Source organism: Phocoena sinus, chromosome 5 (assembly GCF_008692025.1).
Source record: "Phocoena sinus isolate mPhoSin1 chromosome 5, mPhoSin1.pri, whole genome shotgun sequence".
Taxonomy (NCBI): domain Eukaryota; kingdom Metazoa; phylum Chordata; class Mammalia; order Artiodactyla; family Phocoenidae; genus Phocoena; species Phocoena sinus.
In genome coordinates this window covers 69,125,880-69,150,176 of record NC_045767.1, presented here as the reverse complement: position 1 = coordinate 69,150,176, position 24,297 = coordinate 69,125,880, and the positions used below count along the sequence as shown (strand labels likewise).

The 24,297-nt window shown below is 35.5% G+C and overlaps 1 protein-coding gene and 1 pseudogene across 1 annotated transcript in view; one reads left to right on the top strand and one right to left on the bottom strand.

Annotated features, from left to right (window-relative positions):
- The window catches only part of KCTD8 (potassium channel tetramerization domain containing 8), a 254,775-nt gene that overhangs the window by 137,199 nt on the left and 93,279 nt on the right, over positions 1-24,297 (top strand). The gene's annotated exons all lie outside the window — the stretch shown is intronic.
- On the bottom strand, positions 8,508-9,696 carry LOC116754795 (annotated as a pseudogene).

Sequence of the window (24,297 nt, the reverse complement as noted above, 5' to 3'; positions counted from 1 at the left end):
GATTGGAAAGAAAAAGCTCAGGGTTAATTGTATCTGGAATTAGGAACATGAGAATAATGGCGTGTTACATATCTATAGAACTTTACAAATTACAAACTGCTCTCACAGTTGTTAAACTTCATTCTTTTAACACTTTTCAAAGTTTAATGTGTACAGGAAACACTTGGGGATTTTGTTAAGATGTCAGTTCTGATTCAGCAAGTCTGGACTTTAGTTTCTGCATTTCCTACAAGGTCCTGGGTGATACCAGTGTTGCTGGTTCACTTCCAGTAGTGAGGCAGTTTTCCCATTTGTCCCTCCTTTGCTGCCGGTGAGGTAACTGAGACTGGACAGGTTGAATGACTAAACCACAGTCACGCGGTGGAACTGGTCAAGCCAGGAGCAGTTCATGAGAGGCTTGATTTAGACCAGTACCAGTTTCACCTCATGATAGAACTGAAATTGTGCTTCAGAGAGACCCTCTGAAAAGAGTTAGGAGAGAACATAGTACAAACTTATTAAGAAACATGTAGGGCTTCCCTGGTGGTGCAGTGGTTGAGAATCCGCCTGCCGATGCAGGGGACACGGGTTCGTGCCCTGGTCCAGGAAGATCCCACATGCCGCGGAGCGGCTGGGCCCGTGAGCCATGGCCGCTGAGCCTGCGCGTCCGGAGCCTGTGCTCCGCAACGGGAGAGGCCACAACAGTGAGAGGCCCGAGTACCGCAAAAAAAAAAAAAAAAAAAAAAAAAAAAAGAAATAAAATGGGAGAGGTGACTTTTTCTCAAAGTTTTCAGAATATTACCTACAAAACTTCATCTTTGCTAGAAATGCAATTAATTTGTGAATAACATTTTTGGTATCTACACATGTTTTAAATAAGACAGATTTTAGAAGAAAAAATAGCAAAATTGTTTTCTATCTTGAAAAACAAAAAGTAGAGAATTTATCCTTAAAACTATTGAAACCCATTAATTAGCATAAGACCTTAAAGTAATATTTACTTCTCTGATGTAATGTTCCAAAAGGAACACTCTAGTTCTTATGGTACCTACGCAGTATCCAAACAGTTAGCAAGATTTTAAGAGAGATATTTCAGTGTCAATATGTAGATGGAAATACAAAAGCCCTGGGACCATAAGTGACTTGTACAATGTATCAACTAAGTGGCTATAGGATGGGGACGAGAACCCAGTTCTCTTTTTTCTTTACTCCTTAGCTGCCAGGGAGTGATGGGCGAACTCAGTTTCTACAGACAGTCAGTAATGAAGTAAATCTCAGAGCTCTCTGAAGATTAATGGATTTTCCAAAGTAACTTGTGGGTAGTTAAGATTAGACTGAATAAAAGCTGGAACTATTTCCCCTAGCTGAGTTCAGCCACATCTATTATTTGTTGAAGCTTAAAAGCAACTCTCAGGATGCCACTGATTATTTAGCAGCTTGATTCTCATGGTCTTTGCTAGCACAGAATAGTTAATGGAAGATCATCTAAATTTATTTTTAATGAGTTCTTACTATGCATAATAATATCAATATATTTTATGGATGCCTTCCATGTGAAAATTGCTAGAAGCTAAGAGAAGAAACATGTAGTAGGGCCATATCATTGGATTTACCAGAGTATATATTAACAAAGTGGTCATGCAATTCTCAGTTGTGCAAAGATCTCTCTCTAATTCAAATATGTTTGCTGGAGTCAGAATAAGACATTTAGTAGACGTTAGGAAAACTCCTTTAAAGATAAGTCAATTACAACATGGTTGCCATTGTCATCAACAAATTTAGCAACTATGTGGTTTATTTTTATGTTGATGCTTCGTGCAGAGTGCCTTCTACAACCAATAAATCTATTTTTTATGTATTTGTATTTGAAAATGAAGACAATACATAGGACAGTTAAACATTAGTAAAACTGTTAAATTATTAGTTGATATGAGATAGTGGCATTACTTTATTTTCCTATAAAAGAAATATCCCTGAAGGAGTGTATAAATTGCCAATGAGCTTTCAAAATTAATATTTTAAAACTTAAAGTTACAAACTTTGGGGATTATAAATTGCTTAGACTAGTGTCTGAAGCAAAGCAAGTGTTCAGGAAATGATTACAGTTTGTAACGAATCATTAAATCTTCACAACGCCTATATGAATTATGACCTACTTTATTTACCGCTCCCCAACCCTGGCCCCATTCAACACATGAGGCTATCAAGGCATAGATATGCTGAGTAACTGCCCAAGATTGCACAGCTAAACAGCTAGGTAGTGGTGAAGCTGGCATGTGAGTACAGAAAGTCTGTCTCCGGAGACTGTGTTTTCTTAATTCCTACCTCTGTAAGTATTTAAATAAAATAATACTAATTATAATATTAATGATAATAATAAGTAACTTTATCTCAGACTCTTGTGTTCTTTCTGAGCCTTGATTATTTCACTGTATCCTTAGGGTTTGCTCTCAGCTCAAATATTTGTAAAATCTCTTGCAACCAGAGCTACTGTGGAGCACATTATGCAAACATTCTTTATCAACCTGGTGTATTAATTAGGAAATATTTTATTTGCCAGAAAAAGTAAAACAGAGACCTATAATTACGAGAAAATAGAAATGGTGAGGCTGAACTTAATGTGCTTAATACTTTACTTGGAAAAAATATTGGATTCTGAAACTAATATGTATGAAAAACGGATATAAACCAGACTAAATTTTAAATTGTTTTTCGATGAATTGCCCAAACTGTTAAGAGATATATCACAGCAAAAGTTGTGCTTGTGATTTCACTTCATATGGAGGTTGAACTTCTTCCTATAAAAATAAGAAAGTCTTTTGACCCCTGACTTTGTATGCTTCACTTGTTTGAACTGCACTTTTATTTTCTCACAAATTAAAACCATATCTTTCAGCAAAGAGCCCATTAAAGGAACAAATCTTCCTTGAAAATGCTCTGAAACAGTCTTCATTTTCATTCTTGTGTAATTTTATTTACAAACTGAGAGGCAACTGGGGCATGTCAGAAACAGCTGATGAGTAGATGAAGTAATGACTTCTTACATAACAAGGTTAGTTTTCTCATTTGGAAGAATAAAGGGATGAAGAATATGAGGTGGTTAATTTCACTGTCAGAATACTTGTTACTCATGCATGGGAATCTTTCTGGAAAACAGCTTGCTTTAAAATGTTAAGATATTAGAAAGACAGGAGTATCATCCATGGCCATCCGTAGTAAATAACAAGTAGGGAGAAAAGTAACTAGACAAACAAATAGGGCATAAAGCTGAGGAAGAAAGACACAACCTGTTTTATACAAAAAAAAAAAAATAAGATTAGCTAAAATGTGAAAAATAAAATGGTGCTTAAGTTTTAAATTGTTTAGACAAATACAGTGAAGAGTGAAAGCAATTATCTCGGTAATTCAGGTCCCAAACCCTGTAAGTAAAATATATGGGAATAGGCCTGAGGTTTTTATATTCTGAGGGATTTAAGTAATCACTTTCATCAAATCAGACTGGTTTAATCGTAATTCTAAGCCCATAGAGGTTAAAGACATATCGCACAAAATAGAATCCTGTTTTTTTAGAAAAAATTAATCTAGGTGATAGACAGCTACTGAAACACACACACACACACGTGCGCACACACACACACACAAAATCATGTTTGATCGTAGTGTGATTGGTGCTATGCTGTTGTTCCTGAGGGTAAAAATGACCCAAAATATGAAGTGTCGAATGTTAAAAATATACAAAAGGCTCATCACACATAGAATATGCCCAGTTTACTCAATGAATCGAACACACATAACCCCAGAACAATATAAAGTTGTGAACATAGCAGAAGAAGCAATGGCATACAAGGGATATGCATTTCAAACTGAATACTTTAGAGCACATCTCCTGCCTGGCCATTTGCACAGTGGTTGCCTTGTTCACATTTGTTTTTCCTGTATATTTAGAGATTCTATTTTGAGAAGTTATGCCTTGGGTCTAGATTTTTCCCACCTCACCAGTGTTTGAAGCAGATGAAATGTATATCTTATATCTCTACAAGTTTCTTTCTGCCCTGTTTTGGATGTCTCGTGCCTTGTAACACTGGATTGATTATATACTGCATGAATTAAGGAGATGAAGATACACCTCCTTCTGTAGGGCTATTTATAAATATTTCTTAAGTATAGGGAGAGATTAAGATTTAAGCCAGCTGCTAATAACATTTGCAGGTATGGGACAAGAATATATACTATATGTATGAATATTTTAAATTGTATATCGAATTAGTAAATTATTAAATAAAACAGGTTTTACCTTTGTACTTTGACTAATATATTTTCATAAAAACTAGAATGCCAGGTTTCAATTTATAATTATTAGACGCCTCAGAGTTCTATTCTAGAAGATGGCAGTGCTAGGAGAGCTTGCCCTCACACCCTCCCCCCTACAGTTTTTGAACTATTCTCTTTACCTTGAATTCCTCCTGTATTTTCAGGGGCCTTACATACACACATCTGAGGTATCTCAGCTTATATATCCAAACTCTTTGCAACCCTCCAAAGAGGCAATTGTGGCTAGAGATCTGCATTGGCTATATTCAAACAGACAATTGTATTTAAAGTTCTTTCTTCCAGAATTGTAGAAATTTAGTTAAGCAACACTTAGAAATTCTTGCCTTAACCAAGATCATTCCTTCCATCCTACTTTTTTCTCATGCCTATGTAATCTGATTTTTTAAACAATTTTGTATGACAGCTTGACAGATGTATCACTGGATGGAGAAAATCAAGTTCAGGGATGTCAAGTGAGTTGCCTAAAATCAGTTAGTATTGTAAAGCCAGCCTCAAATTGGACCATTCAGATTCCAAACCCTTACACTTAAAAAGAGAATAAATTGGTAAACTGTTAAGCAATCACACATTCAGAAATGTTAACAATTCTTACGTTAAGAAAATAATATATTTACCAAAAGTCTCCAAGGGGAAACCAGTATCAATATTGGACATTAGCAGAAGAATCTTTATTCCTAAAATACTATTGGGGACAATTATCCAGCCTAAGGGGCAATTGAAGGAATAGTTAATTAAGCAAACTTTGAAAGATATTTATGATGAATATTTATTACTCAATTTTAAGATTGCACACTAGGTATTGTCTACTACATATATCCGTTGTCAATATTTTATGACTATGCTGAAATGTCTCAGGAGCACTTGGGAAAAAATGAGAATGAAATTGTTTTCTGAGAGTTAAACTTTGAAGTCAACACATACTAGGTCAGCTCAGAGATATACAAAGTTGCCCTAAAGAGAAATACCAACTTCTTGAATTACAAGACTAAATTTAATTTAATTTCATATAGTAAAATATCAAAAGAAAGAATATGCCCTTAAGAAAGGATTTAGTCAGAAAATGAAGTATAGAAAAGAGAGGGTCCCAGGATTGATTTGACTGTGTCAATTTGAATATGGTCTAGAGAAGAAGGCGCCTTTTTCAACAAACTTTGAATATTCCTATCTCATTGGACAAGCCATCCCTAAAGTGAATATGTATACATCAGGCTGTCTTATCCTTCCATTCCATTGTTATCTCATTTATCTACCTCTCTTCATTTTAACTCAGTATTCTCTAAACCTTCTCTGATAAAGATTTTGTTTCCTATATAGAACAGTCTCTATAGCTGATTATGCCTGCTGGGGAGATATAGATCATGTGATGATGATTTTTTGTTGTTGTTATATATCAACCAGGAGGCATTCTAGTGTGTGTAAAGGGACTATTAGTTCTTCTCTCAGACTTATTTCTTATGAACACAACACTGATATTTTTTACAATATTCCCAACAAGCAAAAAACACATTTTCCAATCTCTCTTGCAGGATGCTAAGGCTGGGAAAACAGAAAAATCAAAGGATTTTAGGACAATGGTAATATGGAGTTGTCACACCTTTCCTGGACTACTACTTACCTCTGAGCACTTTGTTATGTGAAAAAATAAAGTAAAACAGCTATATCCTTTGGACAAGCCACTGTAGAGTCTCTGTTGCCTGCACTCAAATACAAACCTGAGTGACGCAGTGAATCTTACAGTAAGCCTTTGGAAGACTGTTGTCATAAAGATGAGGATGGCAGATTAATTAATTAAATCAGCAAAAGATAATCGAGTACATACTGTATACAAGGTTCATGGTGGGAAATTGTGCATAAAACAGCCTTGATCCTGATCTAATCGCTCATACAGTAAAAAATAGGGGTTAAAGAGAGGACAGAAAGTGAGAATAAAAAGTACAAGTAAAACAGGTATTATGATAAATACTTTGAAGGAAATCGGTACAGAGTGAAGTGATAGGCAAAACAGGGTAGGAAGTGTTTACCCAGGGAGGTTGATGAAGGCTGCTGTGAGCACATGGCACTTTTGGAACACAAATGGAAGAAATGGAGCATGGGCATTGCAAGGAGCAGATTCTAGGCATGAAGAACAGCATGTGCAGATCCATTTGGAAATGCCATTTTGTGAGGCCCCTGGTTCCACTACCAGGCTTCTCCTGTCACTCTAATCTTGTCCTTTTGCTTGCCTTCTTAAAATGTCTTAAACAAGGTACATTAGAAGAGAGGAGGTATTGATGGGCTTTTCTTAGAATCAGGAATAATGGATTTTGTTTCCTTTCTCTCTCTTCCATTCTTCCAGTCACCATTGCATAGGGATTTATTATAGATTCAATAACCTTGGCTCCATTTTCTCACACACAACTGCTGCTTTACTGTTGTGCATCCAGTCTTTCAATTGCAAAACTTTTCCTGAAAATGAATTCTAGCAGAGTTTTCTAAGGCTGTAATTATGCTTCCAAAATAAAAATACTTTATTGGGTGAGGTCTATTTTTCAGTGATTCTCTCTACACCACCAAAATGTATGAAGCCTTATTTCATAATATTTACAGGGAAAAGGTACCAGTGACTAGGCATAGCTATATATCTGAATCATAACATGTATTCTTATAATTTAAGGCAATACCAGAATCTAAAGTGGATTTCTACTGAAGAAAATTCTGAAATATCCTTTTCTAAGTGCCTTTTAAAAAAACCTAGTTGCAAATAAAAAATTCCCTCCAGATCTGGAGTGCCCAAACATTTTCACAAAGGGGTCGTTTTCTTTATGTGAAATTGTATATGAAAGGATAGACATAAAATATAGGAGCAGATAAGAGTAACTTACTGTAGGACTTGATGCTCTATGGGAACAGGGCATAGAAGTGTCATTCTCTACTGGTCCACTTCTCATTGGAAATATCATTGAGACACAGGGAGAACGTGAAGAATATAGGATTGATTTTACAAACAGCTATACTTTTCAAATTTCAGGTCCATCAGTTTTTGGCATTGTGTAAACCTTTGCAAGTTACTGTTCTTATACTTGATTTTCTCATCTCTGAGAGGAATTAAATAATAGATCTTCAATTTGAAGTGAGAATTTAACTAGAAATTTATCTATAAGAAGATCATGGCACAGGGGTGCGTTATCTCTATTATTTTATTTTATTTTATTTTATTTATTTATTTTTTGCTTTTGAATCAGTATATTAAGGAGACATTCATACATTTCAAGAATTGCTTAAATTCTGATATCCAGATTTAAGCTTGTGAACATATGACTTTAAACATACAATTAAAGCTATTCATAATTTGCTATTCTACCAACATTAAATTACATTTACTTTGGAGCATAAGTTAAATGGTTTAAGTAAGCCTGTAACATACCTGCAAAACACCTTCCTAACTCATACATGCAAATTACTTCTCATCACTCTAACCTCTAAGTTACCCTGCTCCAGAAGTGACTACTCTAAGGCTTACTGTGGTCCAAAGAGAAGGAAGAAAAAAAGAAAGTAACCAGGACCAATAGCTAGATATATTAAAAAAAAGATGGCACAGCAGAAGGGAATGCAATCCTACAAGTGCAAGCCCTCAAGAAGCAGCATGTTATGTGATAAACCCCTTCTTTAGAAAGGTATCATTTCTATCACTGATACCACAGGCTAAATTATATAGCATGCCATCTTCAAGTAACAGTTGAGGCAATAGAATAAATGCAGAGGCATCACAATGAATCCCACTTAATACCACTGTACAGACCAACACTTTTCTACAAATTCTTTGTCTGACTGCCAGTTAAATACAATTTTAACTTCATAGCTTATCAATTAAGGGTCATACACTGAAGCCAATACATATACCTGGCATTTCAGTCTAAGCTATTCCATGTACATAGCTGAAATCAATTACAAAGTATGGCCTAACAAATGCTAGGGGAAATTTTTTAAAGTAGTTTTTACAAGTATTAAACTTATCTTGCACACTGAAGTCATCATACATACAGGGCAAAGTCAGAGCTTTTATATTTGAGTTTATTCTTCATTTAACTTTTAAAACACTACTATAGTTGAATATTAAAACAAACAATAGCAAGTAGTGAGCATGTTATGATTATAGTCCTTCACTCAATCACTACTGCAAATAAAACGCCAGCAGTGAGTGTTATTCACTGGCCCCATTAGGAGGTCTGACACTGAACACCAACCCAAGGATGATGTTCATCATCCCCATATGCTTCTCCATTGTAATGGCGCTGTCTTTCCTGATTTGGATCGAAGTCCACTAGTTCTACCTGGTCCATTTCATCAGTCTCTTCTACTTCCTTCCTCTCAGGTAGGAGTTTTTCCAGCAAAGAGAGTTTATCCAGGGAGAGAAAGCCATTCTCAGGAAAGTTTACCTTAAATTCAATGATTAGGCGACCCTTTTCATATGGTCTACGATAAATTGGCATGCCTTCATTTAGCACACACTTGATATCTCCATGCTTGACAATCTGACCTGGATGAGAAGTGATGACTATGGTTCGGTTGTCAAGAATAGATATTGGCTTTTGGAAGCCACACAATGCCTCAACCAGCTGTATGTCCAGACACATGAAAATGTCTTCTCCTCATCGAGTAAAAACAGCATGGTCCTTCTGATCTAAAACGATGATAATATCTCCTGGCTCCAGTCCTGGTTCTTGGTCTCCTTCACCATGGAATGTTATCTTCTGGCCATCTTTCATGCCTTTGTCAATATGAACTTCTAGAATTTTCTTCCCTCCAACTATCTTCCTTCTGTTGCAGCTTTTACATCTATCTTTAGGACTGATCCGCTCCCCATGGCCCTGGCACTCCATGCAGACAGACTGAATTTGCTGAACCATTCCAGGTCCTATCTGATGAATTCTTATTTGCATTCCAGTACCTCGGCAATTGGGACAGAACTCTACTGCTCCTTTCTTATCACCTCGGCCTTCACATTTGTCACAAATCACATTCTTTTGCAGAACTAGTTTTCTTGTTGCACCATTATATAAATCTTCTAAGGTTACTGTGAGCTGATGCACGACATTTTTACCTCTCCTTTCTCTGCATCCTGCCTCCTCCTCCAAAACACATATCGAAGGTGTCCAGGGAGCCAAAACCGCCACCTGCTCCACCTTCTTTAATTGCCTGCTCTCCTCCTTTGTCATATAATTCCCTTTTCTTTGCATCAGAGAGCACTTCGTAAGCTTCAGAAATCTGTTTAAACTTCTCTCCTTCATTTGGATTCTTATCAGGGTGGTACTTCAAGGCCAGTTTCCTGTGAACCTTTTTCAATTCTTCTTGGGTGGCATTGGGTTTGATCCCCAAAACATCATAATAAGTTGGTTATTTCACCATTTCCTACAGCCGGTGAGAGGGCCGATGCCGGTGTGGGGGAGCGGAAAGGAGCGCGTTGCCGTGCGCAGCTCGGGCAGCCGCCGCTCCTCCGCTTTTTCACCGAGCGTTCTGGAAAGTTCCGCCTGGAGCGCCGCAGCCGTCGTCTTTTGTAGCCGCTATTATTTTAAATTTAAAAATTGACTCTGTAGTCACAACATCTTTCCCTGCAACTCTCTCACTCCATGTTTTTACGCTATCATGCATTTTTAACCACAAAGGTATGCAGTCCCTAAATCCTCTACGTTTTCTCCATATCAGTCACCTCCTATTTTTACTTCCTTCCTATTCATCTTAAGCATTGTGGTCAAATTTCAGTTAGTGTTTTGCAAATCTCCTGGTTCTTTACTGGGTAAAACCCTGATTCTGGATAAATCTAGCTGTGTGCTTCTTCTGTACCCTTATTCAGAGTGCTGAAAGCTGTTATAGAAAATTACAAACTGAAACTTTTACTAAAAGAGTGGTGCCCACCCTCAGTTGGATCCTTAATGCTTCCTCAGTAGTTCAGTGTTATTTGAGTTCTTCTCTCTTCATTATCTATGGCAGCTATTCCAACCCTCTCTGAATTTCCAGGGCTAACACATAACACACATTCCCAGCTGGTTCCTCACATAGAAACTAAAAGTAATAAGGATGAAAACCTTTGTGACTTACTGCTATCGATTTCTAGACTGTATCCACACTGCTCTTCCCTCCTCTTCTGTCTACCATCTTATCCAAAGTGAATTCTTCCATCTCTACCCAGGATTCTACTCTTTTCTGCCTGTTCAAGGACACATTTCATAAATTATACCCCCTCCTTTCCTTTTTCTTTCTTCAAATAAAACGTCTTTCTGTTTCAAAGTTTTTTTCACTGGATTTTAAAGATGATGTATTCACTTTAATCTTAAAAAGGAAAAGCAACCATAAACATAAACCATAACCATAAAGAAGCAAACATGAGTCCACAATTTAATCATACTTTCCTGGTCACACACTCACCTATATCTCTCCTCTCCCTTACAATCAAACACCAGGAAGTTGTATGTGTATCTATTTTTTCAAATCTCAATCATTCCCCAAGCTACTGCTCTCTGCCCTCTTCCCCCACTATTCTACTTAACTTACTATCTACAGGGTAACCAATGACCTCCTTGTTTCTATGTCTAGAGCCACTTTTCCCCCACATCTCACTTGAATTCTCAGCAGTATTTAGCAATATTGATTATTACTTCTTGTAAAACTTTCTTCTTTGGAGTTTCATGTACCAGATGACAGCTTGAGCACCAGAATCTAGCTCACTTATTTCAAAAGCTTTTATAAATCAGTCAGAAATTTCACAAAAACAGAAGCTAAAATACAGTTACAATAATAACAAGAAATAATTTATGTCAGTAATGAATCAGAAATTTCATAAAGTTGGGATATAGAAAGAGGATAGCATAAGATAAATGTAGAATATCCTGTAGATATCAGGGATAAGCAAGGACTTCCCAAGGAAGTCCAGAGATGCTCCAGGTTCAGAGTCAACAAATTCAAAGACCACTGGGAATCAGATAATTTATTAAGTAAACACCTTTAGAATATCTGAGACAGATGACTTTCTTCCCCCTTCCTATTGTAAACTAAGTATCTAACAACTGGTATTTTTAACATAAAGATAAGTACTGGAATTTCTTTCTTAAACACAGAAAGTGATCTACCTGAGCACAGTTACTAGTGTGCATTGAGGATGAGAAAGAAGTATCATGGAGCTTAAGGATACCCTAGACAAGGTGTTGCCAAACTTTTCTTAACAAAAGACTTGATAGTAAGTCAAGTCTTTCAGGCCATATAATCTGTTGCAACTACTCAGTTCTGTCTTGGCATGAAAGCAACCATAAATAGTACCTAAACCAATGAGCATGGCTGAGTTCCATTAAAATCGTGTTACTTGTGTCAACCTCTGCTCTAGATCCACAAAAGACCAAGGAGAGAAATGAAAAGAAATATAGTTTCATCAAGTAGTAAAACGACTGTCTCTACTGCCAAATTGCTTACTCCTTCCTCTGGCAGTGTAGATGTCTGACATCCTGTTTCTTATCTGTGCAGCCTATAGGAAGATTACCTGTTGACATGCCCAAATATTTATACTGACAATTGCAGTTGATCTTCCAGTTGAAGAGAGCTATCACCTAGAAGAGACATATATAACTGGTGAGAAAAAGATTTAAGCCACTATACTAGCTAAGATAGTATTTCACTTATACTTATGAATGAACATGTGACATCTGAAAAAAAATTAACATCACCAAAGAGAAGAGAAGAACCAAGATAAACTAAAAGAAAAATCAGCTCTGGAGGATTAGACATAATTCAGAGAATGAAAGAAAACTTAAAGTTAAATGTAATTGTCCTTATTAAGATTTAGGTGTAAATTAAACTATTCGAATGATTATTTATAAATTATAAAAATGACTGTGGAAATAAAAAAAAGACAAAGTCTGAGTGGTAAAAATGAACATAGTTAAGGTGTACTGGTGGAAGAAATTATCTTAAAAAAGAGCAACAAATCATCCAGGAAAAAAATCAGGAAATCTGACAGAGTTTAGACAAAAAAGAAACAGATGAAAATTATGAGGATAATTAAGAAAAGTAAATCAGAAAAGCCCAGTGCATGTCTAAAAGGAATTTTAGAGGGAGAATAGAGAGACACTGATTTGCCTTATCTGATGTTCTGAATACATGGGTTAAAAGTTTTTAATTACTAAGCGAGATGAATGAAAAGAACCAAAAGAGCAAAACTTTAGAATATCAGGGTTAAAGAGAAAATCCTAAACTTACCCAAAAAGAAATGAGACAAAGCAATTATGTTAATATATGTTGATTTCAAAGAATTGGCACTCAGAAAGACATCAGACTTCTCATGAGAGACATCAGAACCTAGAACAATGGCTTTCCAAGTCTGAGGGAAAATGTGAAACTAGAGTTCTGTATCTGAATATACTATTGATCAAATGTGAAGTTAAAATACACACTTTTGCAGGAGTAGAATGACTCAGAAATTTCACTATACATATTTACTTTGTGAAAAACAAAATCACTGGAGGAAGTATTCCGGGAAATAAAAAGAAAAACCTCCACCGAAAATGGGGGCAGGGAGGGCAATATGGAATACAAAAATACTTATAAAGAAGTTGGAAAGGCAGCTACAAACAATAGTTAAAATAACATAATCTTACATCACTATGAGTTCGATCCCACATTTTGAGTCTATGGTATATAAAGTTTACATAATCATATTAAATTCTGTACAGTGGTTAAACATTTTTAGTATTAAGCTATAGAAATAAAGAAAATTACTTTTAGAATTTATATTTACAGAAGAGAATGCAAAAGTTAGGCAAAATAATTTATGCCAAAATTTTTTGAGAAATGGAAGAAAAGCTAAGTAGCTAATTTTCTCTTTTTGTAATTCAAGGGAAAATAAATGATATTAAAAATGATGAGTAACTCAAGAAAAATAGATTACAATCTGTTACATAAATAAATAAAAAATGCAAACCCTAGAAGAAATTAAAATTATTAACTAACAAAGATTTAGATGTAGAGGGGAAGAGAAATGAGAGGTTGCAAAAATTTCCTAAATTTTTCATCTTTTATAGGTGAGGATTAATAGAAATCTAAAGTTGGTGGATTATAAAATACAATTTTAAATGTAATACTTGGCAACAACCTCCAGGTAGCCTAAAAAACTAACGGGTCAATTCTGTAGTAGAGAAGGAAGATTTTAAGGTTTTAGTTTTATTTTTTATTATTTTTTTCATAGTGTCCTTGAATTATTTCTATTATAAGCATTTAAATATAAAATTTAAATGGTTTACTCATGATATATTCATACAATGGAATATGATGTCATTAAAAAGAATAGCATACATCTCTATGAACTGATAGTGAAATATATCCACAATCTAATAAATAAAATAAGTTACAAGATATAGAATACAATCCCTAGTGTATAAATATGGGTATAGGTGTATGTATTTTTATATATATATATATATATATATATATATATATGAATGTCTGGTGAATGTCTGGTGTAATGAACGTCTGGTGTAATGCACACCAAAGGCTTCAGAGGATTGAGATTGCATTGGTGAAGGAAACAGGACTTACTTCTTACTTAATGCACACTTCACTGCTTGGATCAGGTTATAAGGAACATATAACTTATGTAATTAAGAAAATAAAAGCTATTACTTGACTTCCACGACATTGCATTTTTTCTTACTACTTTTCTGTCCATTCTTTCTCATACTGCTTCATATCTCAGATATATTCTGCTGGTTACAAATCTGAATTAACCACCCAGATATCTTCTGGAACTTCAGCCTAATATATCTTAACTACCAGCAGCTGCATCTACGTGTATGTCTCACATCATCTGAGACACACATTTCCAAAATAGAATGTACAATCTTTGTGCTTTACCTCACCAACCCAAAGCAACCGGTACTGTTGTCTAGTTTGCCTTTCTTTATTATGAATGAGAACTCCATCCCACCGGGTGCCCAAGCTAGACCTTGGTATGACATCACTAATTCTCCATCTTCACGACTGATATATCCAATCAAACACTAGATCCTATCCATTTAATCTTCTGCTCTCTTGAATTTATAAATTTTTCTTTCTTCTACAACCCAGTTTGATTTAGGCCAAAATGCTTACCATATTTTACATGACCATTTTTATCTCGCCATTGGTTTATTTCATCAGCCCTATCTATCTATCATGACTCCTTCCTTGTTCGTTCTGTTTCGTGAAGGAGAAGCTACCTTTATTTCCCTAACTTTGGCAGGTTTCCTTGCAGGCTTTTGCAGGTGTTGTTTCTGTATTGGAATTTCTTTCCTCACATCTCTGCCAGGCGAACAACTGATATACTTTTCAGGTCAGAAATTAGATATTTGTTCCAAAGGATCCTGTGTCTATCCCTCTTTGTCTCATAGGTATTTATTTATCTACACCTCCTAGTAAGGTATCATCATATCTTCATTACCTAAACCAGTGCCTGGTAAACTATAAACAATAACAATTTTATATTAAATGGATTAATCAATGATATATGTCATTCTTCTAGACAGAATCTGACTTACAGATGGAACAAATAAATGACAGACCAACTCATTGCTAAGGATTAACAAGGAGGAGAAAATTTTCATTGAGGAGTTTATTGTGAGCTAGGAAATACTGTTGATTCAAATTAAACAAAGTACCAAATTAGAGACCAATTTCATTTAAGATTATAGGTACCCTACCAAGGCCAAATGACCGACCTGCTTCAGGATATTTGTAGCCCAGGGGCCGGCCACATGACCACATGGCCATCATGTTTATTATGACCTGCTGTAACTCTAGAGATATATCTCTCTCTGTTGGTGTGCTCACTTAAATGCTTTTTAACTCACATGCACCAAATGGTGCTCACCCCACATTTGATGCCACTGATGCACAGAGATTGGGGGAGCACACACTAAGAAGGTGTTACCATTCACTGATTGGAGCTCATGGGCAGGTCACAGATACATATGTCTCCAGTTTTCTTAGAATTCTGCAGAAAGTATGCTTGGGCTAGGCATAGCTGTGCACACCACAGCACTGTGTTACAAGAAAGTGACCCACCATCCTGCTGCTCTCATTTTATGTGAGATGAGTCTGAAAGTGACCTCAAAACTGGGAGAAAACAGTCTGAGTTTGGATATATAGTCTGAAACAGAATATGAGGGAGTGAGAATGCCAGCTGCCTGCCAAGTGGAGGCTTTGGGTAAAAATGAAGATTTTGCACAGCACCCCTTGTTGGGAGAGGAGGAAAACCCTGGTCCCAGCTGGCTCATTACCAGGCAAATTCAGGAGAGTATCTGGATTATTCATTGAACAAACCTGTTTGTCTTCCCACAAACATTATTGCATATACAGAATAGCAACAATAAGCAAAAGAATCAAATAATGAGTTCTATGCTGTGTGTGTATAGAAACACATATTTATGCATAAAGAAAGTTGTGAAGGAATGCATAGCAAACTTCAGTCTTAAAGGTGGCAGAGGATAGGGTATAAGAATGCTTTCTTCATGCATCTATGTAAATTTTTTTTCTTTTCTTTTTTTATTGGAGTATAATTGTTTTACAGTGTTGTGTTAGTTTCTGCTGCACAGCAAAGTGAATCAGCTATATGTATACCTATATCCCCTTCCTCACGGACTTCCCTCCCACCCCCCCATACATCCCACCCATCTAGGTCATCACAGAGCACTGAGCTGTACTCCCTGTGCTATACAGCAGGTTCCCACTAGCTATCAGTTTTACACATAGTAGTGTATATATGTCAATCCTAATCTCCCAATTCATCCCACCCTCTCATTCCCCCTCTGTGTCCACATGTCCATTCTCTATGTCTGCGTCTCTATTCCTGCCCTGCAAATAGCTTTATCTGTACCATTTTTCTAGATTCCACATAAATGTGTTAATATATGATATTTGATTTTCTCTTTCTGACTTACTTCACTCTGTATGACAGACTCTAGGTCCATCCACATCTACAAATGTCCCAATTTCGTTCCTTTCTAAGGCTGAGTAATATGCCATTGTGTATATGTACCACATCTTCTTTATCCATTCCTCTGTCGATGGACATTTAGGTTGCTTCCATGTCCTGGCTACTGTAAATAGTGCTGTGATGAACATTGGGTACATGTATCCTTTTGAATTATGGTTTGCTCAGGATATATGACCAGTAGTGGGTTTGCTGGGTCATATGGTAGTTCTATTTTGAGTGTTTTTAGGGAACCACCATACTATTCTCCATAGTGGCCGTGTTGATTTACATTCCCACCAGTAGTGCAAGAGGGTTCCCTTTTCTCCACACCCTCTCCATCATTTATTGTTTGTAGATATTTTGATGATGGCCATTCTGACTGGTGTGAGGTGATACCTCATTGTAGTTTCAATTTGCATTTCTCTAGTAATTAGTGATGTTGAGCATCTTTTCATGTGCCTCTTGGCCATTTGTATGTCTTCTTTGGAGAAATGTCTATTTATGCCTTCTGCCCATTTTTTGATTGGGTTGTTTGTCTTTTTTATATTCAGCTGCATGAGCTGTTTGTATGTTTTGGAAATTAATCCTTCATCAGTTGCTTCATTTGCAAATATTTTCTCCCATTCTGAGGGTTGTCTTTTCATCTTGTTTATGCTTTCCTTTGCTGTGCAAAAGGTTTTAAGTTTAACTTCACTTTCTAGGTGCATCAAAATGCACTTAGGAGTTAGTTCTATAGTCATATGTAGTTGTGTCTTCTCTATTGCTATTTTTTTTTTAGATTTTATACCTTAGATAATTTTCATTTACTATTACATTAAAAAATGAGTGAACCATTAAAAGGAGAAAAAGACATAATCAATATTAACCATATGTATTTAATGTACCCTAAAAAAATAACCAATCATTGATCTCCAGTGATTCAAGTCCTGACTTGAATGGCCTTTCTGTTTGCAAATGCAATTAGAAAGTCTAGTCAGTTCAATTTAATAGTCCCATCAAGTGAGTTATGTGGCTTAGAACACCCCCGCCACTTGTTGAGAACCTAAATGTATATTGAAAAACAAAGATAAATAAAATACCCCCTCCACTCTCAAAGAGCTCCCAAAGAGCAAAATATGTCATTTGAAAAATCTCTGGAGAACATTTTCCAACATTTAACTACTTCAAAATCTGAAAATATACCTCTCCCCACAGTCACATTTTATCTAACTTTAAAAATTACAAATCAAGACACCTGAAATTCAAAAGAGAAGTGGATTTTGGAACTGAGAGGGGAAAGTGATAAGAGAATAATTATGGCCCTTTATCTCTGATAGGATCCGTGTGGGCACTCTGGTTATAACCACAGGTCTCCTTCAGTTTCTTCACTTAGATCAGCCCAGTTAAGTATCCTTTGTGATGATGACGTGAGATTACATAATGACAATGAGGAAACCAAGAAGAATAAAAATATAGTATTCAGCTTTTAAAATTCAAGTTAGGGGTTTAGAGATGCAAATAAATTATTTTGGTCTTTTGTTTTGCAGATTCTGAATTACTTGCATTTCAGTTTCATACCATAAAGCACATTCGTTTTTTTATCCCCTCCCTTTGGATTTGCTTGGTAATGCCATGGTTTGTTGAATGTTAAATACTGTATGTTTTCTCTTGGGTCGCAGCATTGTAATGAGAGGCTTTCCATCTGACTGGCAAAGGGGATGGTGTTCCTAGTGTCCATTGCGATGGACATACTGTGGTATTTGTTGGTGACCCTTGGATTTCAAAATCTAACTTCTTTGAAATAAAGCCAAAGTGGGTAGCTTTATTTGCTATATGTAAATATGGTTTGAGGTTGAATGAGCAATTTTCATTTTCATTTGACTGATTTGGATGCAACGTATAGACAGGAAGATTATCTACCTTTGTGGTGAAAGAAGCTCCTCCTATTAACATGGCAAATTATTTGGAGATTGCTGGTAACACTATGTAAGATAGGAAATAACGGAGAGAAAGGGAGCTTATTGTAGATATTGTCTTTATTGTCATTTAAGATGTGAACATAAAATACTTTTGAAAATTTTGGAGGAGGAAAATGATGGAGGAAGGATATTAGAACTAAAGGCTATTCATGTCTGTAATTTAAAAGATTGGTTGGAACATTATTTATGGAAGAATTTGAAGCCCTAACTGGATCTTAGAAAATTATTTACCTTAAGAGAAATCACCAAGCCTGAAATTCAGACTATATGAAAATAATATAAAGGATTCAACATTTATCTCTTCATATTTTATTTAAGAAAACTTTGTGTTGTAGTGAATGTTATTTGATAGTCTGCATTTTTTTATTGATTAGTATATTACTTTACGTTTAAATTGCAATCCACGTTTCATTATTTTTATCTTTCACTTTGTAAGGAAGAGGCCCTAAGCATTACACACGATATGAGCATAAATGTAAGCATATTTACTTTCCTTTAATAGTATATTTAATCCTTGTAAACATCACAACCTTCTCAAAACATGCATCCATAATTTCAAACTAAACTACATACATAATGAAATATTGTAATATCAAATCATATGTATATTGAACAAAGAATGGATCAAATTCCATATTGTTTTTCCTACTTACTCCTTTTCAATTTATGTATTACTCTTTCTGCTGGGTTATGATTAGTATACAATCTATTAAACCAGAAAAATGAGATTTACGTAATTTTCTTAATGAACTGTCTGAATTTGGAACGTGTTTTACTTTTTTAGAGGAAAAGAAGAGGTTTTGTTGTAATTTGATCTCTACCATGGGCATAGATTAAGCGCTTAACTAGCACTTATCGACTGATTGATTAAATAATTGATTGATTGATTGATTAAATGATTGATTGTACTACACTAATATCAGTTTGAAAACTTTGTTGCCATATCCAGACATGAGACATCACATACACTTAAATGTTCTCTTTTTCATCTTGACCCGTAGAAGGTTTTATTTAATTTATAAATGTAGATCACTGAATTATGTATAAAGGAGCACCTGCATATAATGGGACAATTTTGTATCTACATATAATAGCAATTAAATATGAAAAACATACAAGAGATGTATTTCAGTATATAGAAATAAGCAATAGTGACTATAACAGTTGGCTGTATTTGCATATTTGTAAGTTGCTTAAGGAAGTGATATTAACCTTTTTGTAATTAATAAATCTGTCTTCTGTCTGGGTCTCTTTAAACTATTATACACTGAGCTTCTACACTATTTTAATATTATGATTTTTGACTAAAGATTTTTATTTAGGTACATAGATTTATGAGTGATCAGACTGCATTGTGAAAAAATTTATGTATACTCTGTGGCCTATTTAATAATAATTTCTACTTTGCTCATCATGTCAGTTGATAAAATGAAAAGCAGCTTGAATCAGAATGTTTTCTCTTAGGGTTAGAAATTTAATTATGCAATTAATTGGAAAATAAGTTACAGTGGAAATAATCTTGTGTTATACCCAGTGTTCTATTATTTTTTTATATAAAGGTTCACATTGTGTTTGTAATCTGACATAACAATGATGGTATATTGACCTTCAATAAATATGTGTCATTAGACAAAACATTGAAAATATATACATCTAGTATTGCAGTATTTTCTAAAAATTATATTCCTCTTGAAAATAATAATGCATAAACAAATATAGGATGACTTCACAATGTGAAAGTGTTTGGGCATTTCCCATAATATAACAGATCAGTTTTAAACAACAGATATAGATGAGCTGGCTTAATTCTAACTCTGTAAGTTTGATTAATTCTGGGCACGATTGCAAAGAAAGTATGTGATCCTCATTACTAGAACCTGAACATGGGCTTGGAAGGCCTCTTGAGTTTCTCCTAATCTGATCTTCCACTTAGACTAATAGCCCTCTACAATATCCCTAACAAACATTCACCAGACTGTGGTGAAATTCTTTAGGGAAGAGGAACTTCTCCACTAGCTTTGATTGGATAACTCTTAATAAAAATATCCTTTCTTATATTGAGCCCAATTTTGTTCCTTTATAACTTTTTATTACTGTTCTTGTTTGTGCCTGTTTTGGTTAAATAATTCATTATGTATTTGAAGACAGCTGTCAAGCCATTCTCTCCAGTTGAAATGTCTCTGATATCTTTAACCATTCTTTATATCTTTTGGTTTTTCAGGCACCCTAGGCCTTCTACTGAAGATAATCCAATTTGTTAATTAGAGGCTTGTCTTTTTCCTTTTCTTTCTTTTCTTCCTTTTTTTAATGATCTGTGGCAGAGAGTGCTAGTTACCTATTAAAATCCATTTTTTCTTCTTTACTAACAGAACGCCAGTTTTATTGGAGACAAATTCAATAAAAATTCGTAATTTCTTAGCTCCCCAAGATGGCCATTCACATATTTTCTGACCAATCATATTTAAGTACAAAATGTTGGCTATATTCTCCCTAAAAATGCCTTTACAGGGGTATTGAATCACATTGATGGACCTTTTCTTTTACCTTTCTTCTCTCTGACTGTAATTCAGAAAAAAAGAGGTGGATCCATCATCTTGTGCTAATGAGGCAACAAGCACTCGCTAAGAGTGGCTGAACAGGAATGTTGAAGGTCAGTAGATCTCAGATTGAAATGGAGCAGGGCCCTGTGGTCCTTCCCCGCCGTGTCCTCCACCTGCCTTTTGTCTGTGGAGAAACTTTAGCCAAAGAATAAGTTTAATCAGAGAAGTGAGAAAATATAGAAGCAAAGGATAACAGTCCAACAAGACTAAATAATAATAGTTTAGTCATTAAGCAAAGTCAAGGACCTTTAGTTCTCAAGGGCTATAGATAATATTCTGAGCCATATCCTTTGAGCTGTCCTGTAGACACTGAAACACCCACCAGGTGGAAGAAGTTACGTACATGATGACCAAACTGTAGCCATGACGTAAGCTGCCACAATTCCGAGAATTGACCTCAAAGATATGAGAACAAACCGACCCTGGAACTGAAGGTTAATTGTACTTAAAACAATCAAGAAGATGCTGATAGACCACCGCATGACCAATTTCAAGATGACTGCCAGAGCTGAGTGTGCTGTTTCTGCATGTAGCCCCACTCCCTCTGCCTATAAAAGCTCTTGCCCACGGGTTGGGGGGGTGTCGGCCTTTGGGCAGGAGTCTGCCCTCGCATCCACCCCCACCCCCCATTGCTGGCATCCAAGATAAGCAAACTTTCCTTTCCACCAACCTTGCCTCTTTATTGGCCCTTGAGCAGCGAGCAGCCAAACCCCATGTTGCATCATTTACAAGATGACATTGTAGAACTGGCATACCACCTTTGAATTGCCTATCTCTAAATTGCTCTTGTGAGAGAAAAAGAATTCACTAACTTGTTTAAGCTACTGTTAGGGTTTTTGTTACATATAGCCAAACTCAATGTCTAATACATTAAAAAAAAATATAGCTCTGGAACTAAGGTAATGCTGAAGACACAGCCTAATTTGGTGATCATGCCCAAATGGGGGCATGGTACTTCTAAGGGTGCATATATAAATTTAAGTGATGCAGTACACTATGTGCTTAGGTTACATTTATTGTCCCTTATAATTCTCAGGTACTTTTTTTTTTTTTTTTACATGAGCTACAATTCAGCTTTGTCTTCTACTATACAGATATGATTTTTAAAATTTAAAATACAAGATGTGCCACAGAGGGAAAACACAGAGCTCTTGGAGTCAAACAGAACTAAATTTTGGGCCTATTTTTCTTAAATCCTTTGCCTCTCGTTTCTTTTTTTTTTTTTAATTGAAGTATAGATGATTTACAATATTGGGTTAGATGCCCCTCATTTTTTTGTCATCTATAAAATAGGGTTGTAACCATCACTTCATTAGCTTTTTGTGAGATTAAAAGACACAACAACAACAAAAAAACCCATAGTACTGTGAACAGCACATAGTAGGCCATTTCATAGAAAACATACATTTATTGATCTTGAGTCAGGTCTTGAGTCAGCCTACCCAGACCTTTGGCAATCTTAATTCCATTCTCTATTATGTTAATTTCTTCCAACAGTGTATGTCCTGATCATTTGATGTGAATATTACACATGATTCTTCATGTAGATATGATAGTAGGTGAATAATGAATTATACATAGCAATGTTCATAAAATTTAATGTGCCTATGAATTACCTGGTCATCTTGTTAAAGTGCAGTTTCTGATGCATAGGTTTAGGGTGGGCCTGAGATTCTGCATTTTTAACAAGCTTCCAGGTAATAGTGGTCCATGGATTACACTTTGAATAATAGGAATATGGATAACTTTATGATTTGGGCCTCCATATTACAATTTGTGAAGACACAAAAACTGATTTTTTAAAATCTTTTATATTGACATATGATCTGTGCAGCTGGCAAAGCATGAACTAACATGAAGATGTTTAAAGTATATTAGATTCTTAAGGAACCTACATACTGTTCTCCATAGTGTCTGTATCAATTTACATTCCCACCAACAATGTAGGAGGGTTCACTTTTCTCCACACCCTCTCCAGCATTTATTGTTAGTAGACTTTTTGATGATGGTCATTCTGACTGGTGTGAGGTGATATCTCATTGTAATTTTGATTTGCATTTATCTAATAATTAGTGATGTTGAATACCTTTCCATGTACCTGTTGGCCATCTGTATGTCTTCTTTGGAGAAATGTATATTTAGGTCTTCTGCCCATTTTTTGATTGGGTTGTTTGTTTTTCTGATATTGAGCTGCATGAGCTGTTTGTAAATTTTGGAGATTAATCCCTTGTTGGTCACATCATTTGCAAATATTTTCTCCCATTCTGTGGGCTGTCTTTTTGTTTTGCTTATGTTTTCCTTTGCTGTGCAAAAGCTTTTGAGTTTAATGGGTCCCATTTGTTTATTTTCATTTTTATTTGCATTACTCTGGGAGATAGATAGAAAAAGATATTGTCGTGATTTATGTCAAAGAGTATTCTGCCTATGTTTTCCTCTAAGAGATTTATAGTATCCGGTTTTACATTTAGGTCTTTAATCCATTTTGAGTTTATTTTTGTGTATGGTGTTAAAGAATGTTCTAGTTTCACTTTTTTACATGTGGCTGTCCAGTTTTCCCAGCACCATTTATTGAGGAGACTGTGTTTTCTCCATCGTATAGTCTTGCCTCCTTTGTCATAGATTAATTGACCATAGGTAGGTGGATTTATTTCTGGGCTTTCTATCTTGTTCCATTGATCTATATTTCTGTTTTTGTGCCCGTATGATACTGCTTTGATGACTGTAGCTTTGTAGTACAGTCTGAAGTCAGGGAGCCTGATTCCTCCAGTTCCATTTTTCTTTCTCAAGAGTGCTTTGGCTATTTGTGGTCTTTTTTGTCTCCTTACAAATTTTAAGATTTTTTTGTTCTATTTCTGTGAAAAACGCTGTTGGTGATTTGATAGGGATTGCATTGAATCTATAGATTGCCTTGGTTAGTATAGTCATTTTGACAATATTGATTCTTCCAATCCAAGAACATGTTATATCTCTCCATCTGTTTGTGTCATTTTTGTATTCTCTCATCAGCATCTTACAGTTTTCGGAGTACAGGTCTTTTGCCTCCTTGCGTAGGTTTATTCCTAGGTATTTTACTCTTTTTGATGCAATGGTAAATGGGGTTGTTTCTTTAATTTCTCTTTCTGATATTTTGTTGTTAGTGTATAGAAATGCAACAGATTTCTGTGTACTAATTTTGTATCCTGTAACTTTACCAAATTCACTGATGAGCTCTAGTAGTTTTCTGTTGCATCTTTAGGATTTTCCTGATATAGTATCATGTCATCTGCAAGCAGTAACAGTTTTACTTCTTTTCCAATTTAGATTCTCTTTATTTCTTTTTCTTCTCTGATTGCCATGGCTAGGATTTCCAAAACTATGTTGAATAAAAGTGGTGAGAGTGGACATCCTGTCTTGTTCCTGATCTTAGAGGAAATGCTTTCAGCTTTTCGCCATTGAGTATGATGTTAGCTGTAGGTCT